This window comes from Monodon monoceros, unplaced genomic scaffold, assembly GCF_005190385.1.
Source record: "Monodon monoceros isolate NGI ecotype Baffin Bay Population unplaced genomic scaffold, NGI_Narwhal_1 Super_Scaffold_16, whole genome shotgun sequence".
Taxonomy (NCBI): domain Eukaryota; kingdom Metazoa; phylum Chordata; class Mammalia; order Artiodactyla; family Monodontidae; genus Monodon; species Monodon monoceros.
Window position 1 is genome coordinate 4,638,795 of NW_021703772.1, and position 7,929 is coordinate 4,646,723.

The window sequence follows — 7,929 nt, forward strand, 5'->3', positions numbered from 1 at the left end:
GCCCTAAATGAAATCAGATATAATCAGAAGATACAGGGAAGGGAGTGTTTACAGCCGACGCCGGGCGGCTGCGGGACGGGGTGATGCGGCCCCGGTATTGATGTCGAAAATGATGGATAACGCGGGAATGGCAAATATACTATTTGTCTAATGGCTCGGCAATTAAATTCCCCTGTAAATGACCCATGCCTCATTTCATCCTAATCTATGGAATTTTGATTGAATTCGTCAGCTCTAATTGAAAAATACTGCACTTTAATGTCTGCATTGCAGTTTCAGGACGAGAGTGGTTTTAATGAGACAGTGCCCCCCTGACCCGGGAATATTTGAGACTTTTACTCGGAATTTAAAGCCAGAAGATTGCTCAACTGAGCGCTGCGATATCCGCCCCTGTATCCACGTTCATCTATCTCCAGACGCGATTTAATAAACGCACTTGGGGATAAATGCGCCCCCGACCCTCGCGCCCACGTGGCAACCAAGGGGCGCCCCCTCCCGGAGATAAGAGTGGAGGGGGCTCGGGGCGGTGCAGTGGCGATCCAGGGGAGGGGGCCTGTCCCCTTCCCCGCCCCGGTGCCCCGCCCCCGCCCCCGCCCCGCCGGCTCCAGGCCCTATCGCTGACCACTGCCTGCGACTTCCCGGGCCAAACTCAGGCATCCCCGCCCCCCAGGAGGCGGCCCAGCTGCCTGTGACCCGTGCACGGGAAGATGGGGCCGACTTCCGACGCGCTTTATATGCAAACGACGAGGCGAAGACATCCCTAAGAAATTAGCTACTTGCCGAAGCATATTTACTACACTGAAATGAATTAAAGAGAGACATTTTAAGTCGTGCCAACGAGATAATTGGGCCACCTTAAAACTGGAGATGTTTGCCCCTTTCCATAAAAAAAGCAAGCCGGGGGTGCGGTAAAAATCGCCCCCCACACCCGAAACGATATCAGGCCCGGCTGCTTAGAGAACGGAAGTCTGGGAGTGCGAGGGAACAGTCCCGGCGGGGACCTTAACGCGGCGACCCTCCAGCCCGGCTCCCCGGCTCCAAGGGGCCGATCCCGACAGAGGCCCGCAGGGGGCGCCGTCGAGCCAGGGTCCTGCAGCGAGAGCGGAGTGCTGCCGAGCGGAAAGGGCGGGTCAGCCCTTGGTCCCTGGCTGGCAGCTCTCGTCCCACCTCCCAGCTTCGTCCACCCGCAGCGTCCCCACGGGGTTCGAAACTCCAGCGGTGGGATCGGGATGGGGGCCCTGGGGAGATGGAGTTTGGGGGGAAGCAAGACGCCAAAGTGTTCAGGTTGCCCACCCCTCCCCAAAAAGGAATGTACTTGAGCTTTGTTCCTTTAGCACATGAACACAGTTTACAGATATTTTATTTAAAGTAAAATAATCTGAAATGACAGAGAAGTCATCTCCCTGGGCAGGCAGTGCCTAGCGCCCTTCTAATGCTAAACTTGGTGATGAGGGCCGACTGCAGAGGGACGCTCCGGGGCCGGCGACTGTCGGCGCCTCGGCCTCCGTTTGTGCAAAGAGGATGAAGCTGTGCCGACGCAGGGGTGGCGCTTCGGGACCTCTCTCCTCCCGGGGAAGGCCTCGTGTGTCGTTAAATACTGTACCGCATCCTGATCCATTGGTGGCCTGTGCTTTGTTTTCAGTGCTAAAGAGTCTTGAGATCAGAGGCTGCCTCAAATTGATACTCTCGCTCTGAGCGCACAGGCTTGCCGCCCTGGCTGCCCCGCGTCCACCCAGCACCTGCAGCGCTCCAGGGCTGGCGGGCTTGCTTGCAATTTAGAGACCCTCCCGAACATTCGCTCCGGGCCAGGCGCCCTGCCACCTCGTGCTACGCGATCTAGTTCAGACCACCCGTGACATAAGCAATCTGTTAATTATCTGCGTTTTAGGGATGCAGTCAGGCCGCTGGTGAGACAGAGCCGGCATTCCCGCCCATTACGCGGATGGAAAAACTGAGGCTGGGGTGAACTCAGCGGTGCACCCAGGCCCCTGAGGCCCAGGTGTCAGAGGGTTTCTTATCCTTTCCCCTTCTAGGCCCTGCTCAGGAGGAATCAAAGAACTAGGAGAACTTTACATGGATTTTAAAGAGAGACAATGTGGGTTTTCTATGATCACGTCCAAAATCTGATCGTATATCTTAAGGCCTTGTGCAATCATGCAAGTCTGATTTTTACCCCCTCATTTGTGACAAAGCCTTCTCTTGTAGCCTAGACGTTTAAAATGAAGAGAAATTGGGACATTTTCTTGTGCAGTTGTAGACATGAAAAAGGTAGACTCCCCGGCCCTTCTAATTCCGCAGAAGGGGAGCCTGCTTCCGTCCCCTTGGAACCGCAGAGCCGAAACAGGACCTAAAGCCGATGCCATTATCCACATGACACATAGGCGGCACTCTAGATCGCCGAGCGCTCCACACACCCAAGGTGCTTTCCACACTAATATTTTTGAAATTTCAAAGTCTGAAATAAAACTGTTTCCTGCCATTCTCTCATTAATTTATTAATATATAACACTTTTTTTACTTCTGTTTACAGATATTAAAAACCTTGTTAGATTATTAAAATTAAAATGTCAATGTGAAATTTGCTTCCACAATAAATTATCTATTTCTTTATATTTTAAAGTATAAGTTTCCAAATAACTTACAATATATTGAACGAACTGAATTTTAAGGGTTTTGGGGTAAGAATGAAGTTGAACTTTAAGAAGTCTCTCGTCTCTTAAGTCTTCTGGGGTTTTCTTTGCAGTTGAAGTGGGTCTGAGAGAAACTTGAGGAAAGAGGGAAAATTATACCAACCAAGAGATGAAGTAGCCTCATATGCTCAGGAGGAGAGCTGAGGGGCAGACAGCCTGAAGGAGCCCACTCACTGAGCCTTCGCCTCTGCCCTGCTATGGGGTCTGTGACTGTCCTCAAGGGCTGCTCTGCTGTGGCCTGGTCAGAGCAGGCAAGGGACACCCAAGGGAGCCTTCAGAAGCAGCCTCGGAGCCCCTCTGCTGGTATCAGTGGCAATGTCCCCTGCAGGCAGAAGTCACCTCAGTACGGCTCACCTCAGTACACGGGTGTGAAGGAGCTACGAGAATAACCTCCCCTCCCAGGGGTGTCATCATGCAGAATAAATACTACATAGCGAGATGTGAGCAGCCTTTCTTTAATGCTCTGCTCATCGTTCAGAAACAAAACACTCTTTCAACAAACCCACACACACAAGGGGCAACATGGCCCGTGCAAAACATTTTCATTTCCTACAAAACCCAGAAATGTCCCCTAGGGAGGTGTGGGGACAGCATTCTAAAGTTTTCTGGGTTTTTCCCACTGTGTCTCAAAGAACTGCACTCCTCATTCCCTCATTTTCCTGTCTGGGTGCGTATGCTCAAGCAGGTTGGTCCCCAAATGAAAACACGTGGGGAGGGGCGGTATTAAGGTCTGCTCTCTATCCTGGTTCTTGGTTCCTTCTTTCTCTAAAGTTTGGGGACTTCAGGCTGCACCCACAAGGGAGATACAATTGTTGGTAGCAAACTTATGCAAATTGAACCTTCTGTATATTTTCAGATGATAAATGGAGGAAATTCAAAGAAATTCTTTTGCTTCGGAGGCCTAGGAGATCAGCATTTCCAATTATTTCTGCAATCACCACCAAGGAGGGGTTGTATATTGGGGGACATGAGGCGGAAGGTTTTAGAGGTTTGTTTAGAGACCTAAAAACAAGGATTCCCTCCTCCTGGTACGATTCCAACCTTCTCAGGCAGTGACAAGGAGCAATGAGGACAGTGGGTGTGTACGATCGAACCAGGGAACAGTGTATATTGTCCCAGCTTGGCAAAAACAGATGCCCAGAAAGCTGGCTCAACCCCTTGCGGCCCATGACTTACCCATGACTTACACCCACCCTCAGGTCAGTGAGCAAAGGAGCCTGGGGTGGTGAGGGCTCAAAGAGTCTGAGTGTCGAGGAAGGGGGAGTTGAGTCCTGTGGCCAGCCTCTACTGACTGTCCTTTTCATGGGCTCTGGTTCTTGGTGGCTTTCAAGCCCCTCAAACAAGGGTCAAAGATCTACACTGGAATTTTCCTCCAATGTGGAATGGGTCCACCCCAGTGGTTTGGGGGTAAGCACTCTTCTCTTCCATGCTTCTGTAAGTTGGGGGCCCTATTATAAGTGAAGTGTTCCTGGTTACCTTTTCAAGTGGCTTCCACATCTACAGTTAGTTCCATTTAATGGGTGATTATAATAGAATGGCTCTCTCACCACTTCCATCAGCCCACACCGGCTCCTGTCCTCCCATGGGAACCATCTGTCATTTAAGTCAATCCTCCCCCGAAAGTCAGATCTGTCCTCTGGGAAAACCTCTTGGAGCTGGGTTGGTCAGTTACAGACATACCTACCCTTGAGGTTCCCAGATGAGCTTATTGATAAGCGAAATTTTTACAATGACCTTTCCCCCAGAAATCCACGGGAGGGATTCGTTAGGAGGAACACAGGCCATCCCAATTCTCCCTCCACATTTAGCCAACATCTCTCCCCTCTGTTTACACCCAGTGCCCTGCCCCGTCCGGTGACATCCTTTCTGGGTCACAGTTTCTTAATCGGAGGGGGCAGGAACCAGAGGACATCAGGCTCTGCTTTGCAGGCATCTCTGGAGAAAGGAGAAACGCAGTGCCGCCTGGGAGCATCTCTGCGTTTTATTCGGTCCCTGTAGAAGCTGAAGTCGGAGCAGCGCCCTTGATTGTGGTGGCAGTTGGTCCAAACACCCTCTTGCTCCCTCCAGTGTGGTTTCCAAAGGGTTAAATGGATGAACTCTAGGTAAACCTCGTCCTCTTTAACAGACAACACCCCTGCAGGGGGTCGGGGCCATCGAGGGGTGGCTGCTCGGCCGTGGTTTGCGAGGGCCCAGGAGTCCGCAGAGGCTCCAGTCTGAGTCCCTTGGCGGGCTCTCCCGGGCCACGCGGTCTCCTCCCGAGAGCTGGAAGCTGGGAGGGCGCACTGCTGAGCCCCGGCCATCGGTCGCTTCCTACTTCCGCATCCACTGGACGCCGGCTGTGTCCGGCCCAGGACCGACACAGTGTGTCCGGCGCCTTCCGGATAAGGCGGGCGGGATGGGACGGGAGGGGGACAGTAGCTGACCCGGGCGTTCCAGGAGGGTTGCCAGTACGGCGGTTCCCAAGGCCCCCCGGCTCAGGCTGGCGCACCCCCTCACCCCTCGGTGCCCTCTGCCCGCCTCCCGGGCCGCCGTTTACGCGGCCCCGGGATTAGCATCTCTGTGAAGTCCCGCAAACAATGCCCGCTGTGCGGGGAGATGAAAGTCGGGCGCCGGGTAGCGGGGCGCGTTTGAAGTCCCCGAAAGGTGGGGCCGCGGGAATCCGAGGGGGCAGATGCGTAGAGATAACGGCAGGTGAGAAGTGCCGCGCAGCCTGCGCCTCCCTCCCCGGCGCTCCCGGGCCTGGGGTTAGTGAACTCGCGCGGCCTCCCAGACGCGCGGCCCGAGCCAGGCCCGCGGGAAGGATGCGGGCGCTACTCCCCCGGCAGCCAGGCCCTCGCCCGAGGCCTCGGCCCCGCAACTACAGCCCTCGGGCCGGCTCCCGGCCTGGCCTCCGCCCGATGCTTCTTCCTCTCAGCTTGGGAGCTCCGGGGTGGACGGGCTCAGTCCCCGCTGAGAATCCGCTTTGCCGGGGCTGGGTGCTCCCGGGGAGATGCGTGGTGAGCGCGGGCGCGGGGCTTCCAGGACGAAGGTGTCAGGCGATCCAATACCCCCAGTGGTCACGAACTCCCCACTCCAAGCTCCGGGGCTATTCTGAAAAGGAACTAGGACCCCTGCCTGCGCCCTCGGACGCCTGGACCTCGGCTCTGGAGCCAAGGCCCGCGTGGGGTGCGGGATAACCTCGAGCTCCACGCGCTCGCAGCAGGCGTCTGGGTGCGCCGTCGGCGCGTCCGCGCCCGCAGTCTCGCGGCTCCCGGGAGGTGTAGGACCTCCCCGCCCTGGTCCCCAGATCCCACCAGGGCTCGGCTCGCGGGCCACGCGGCCGTGGCTCCGCCCGTTCCAACGCGCTGGGGTGGGGAGGGCAGCGCAGGTGTGAGGGTCACGTTTCCCCAACTGCAGTCCTGCGGGGAACAATTTCCAACTCCTCCAAGGAAATGCAAAAAAAAAAAAAAATCTCTTCACGTTTCTGGTTTGCGGTTTTGTTTCTGCTATTTTGAGGGTGGGGGACAAAAAGCAAAACTTTCTACAGAAGAATGTCGCAGCACACACGGTGCTGCAAAGTGCTTCTTCTTCAGGGCGCTTTAGAAAACCCCCCTGGTCCTGCTTTCTGCACGGCCAAGGAGCAGAATAATGAAACCAAAGACTTTTATTTTATAAACCACTTGATCTTTGCTTGGGAAACTCTATTAATTGAATGGGTTTGCCTTTTTTGCCAGTCCCCTTTATCATTATTTATGGGCTTTAAATTGTTTAAAGTTCCCTTGACGTTCAATTTACAAGTTTGGGGACTTTTTTTGTTCTGCCTTTTGTCCTGGAGAAAGACATCGTGTTGGAAGTGCTTTGAAAAGCCAAACATGAGAGGTTGGCAATGAAAGGGAAGCGGGCGAGATCCCTTTTAATTCCGTTCTGTTGGTGAATGGCTCTTTTACATAATTGCAGGAGCTATTTCAAAGCCAGCCAAGGGCTGCCTTCACTTAGAACCACATGGAGTCTATTTTGGGCTTTCAGATTTAAAAAAAAAAAAAAAATGGCTGAATAAAATAGTTAAAAAAGATGAGGCTTCAATGCTTTCTGCTACTTGCAAATTGGTGTGTCTGATGGGGAATTTTACACAAGCACCCCTTTGTAAGTGCATCTTGGGCTTGGGAGGGACTGTTCTGGGTTAGCTGGGTGTGAATCCCAATTGCCCTTCCATAAATAAAACCCATCCCAAGCTATTTCCCAACTATTGCCAGGAGCAAGAGCTGCGGCAATGACCTAATGATCAGGCCACTCAAAGTCCCTATAAATAAAAACAACATGGTTGCCCGAGAAACCGGCCTGTAGCCTGGGACTGGGCGGCGGGCCGGAACAACCGGCCCACTAAGCCCGCGGGTTTCTCCGCACCCACGGAGACCTGGGGCTCCCACGCTGCCTTCTCTCCACGACCACCCGGGACCTCGACCCTGGCGGCATCGTGGAAGCGCGCGGTTCGCGGTGCTTCCTTCTCCGGGCTGGACTCCACAGGCCAACACAAGTTTGCTGCATGAATATTCATTTCCTTGTGCATTGAGCATTTTACACTCAGCCTCCATACACCTGCGTGCAAAAGCTGACTGGGGCAGCCCCGAAGCGTGGCGACAACTTAATTACCATCACATTTACTGACGTCTGATGTTTTAAGTGGCCTAATACAGTCTTGACACCAGCTTGGCACCGGCCGAGGAAAGTGTCCAGGGGCTGGGCCAACTTCATCCCCACTGGAGTTTCCCCGGGAAAAAAAAAGTTCGCAGAAGTTAACTGGAGTTGGAGGACGCAAGGTCTCCCTTCGGGTGCATCCTTCGCTCTTCCTCCTCGGAGGGAGGGGACAGGGGACACCTAAGGCAAAGTTGCAAAGGTCTGTGCCGGCTGGTTTTCCCGCGCAGCCTGGGCCGAGCTGAATCACCGAGAGCTCTACAGTTGAAGGGAGTTCCGAGCTAGGCAGGTCGGAATCCGAAGGATGGATAAGCGGTGTACCTGTCTCTCGCTGCCCAGAAATCTCTCCGAGGAGCAGTGGAAAAACTCTAAAGGCTTTTATTATCCACTGTCCCCTCGCTCTGAACGCTTTGTAGGTAGCTCAGGTGCCCCGAATGAATCTCGTTAACCACGGCGAAACACAAGGATCCTTTTATGACGCGAACAGTCGTTTTCTAAGCAGTTAAGCATTAGATGAGAAAATATGACTGCACTGCATTCGAGAAAAAGCACACTAGTAAATAAAATT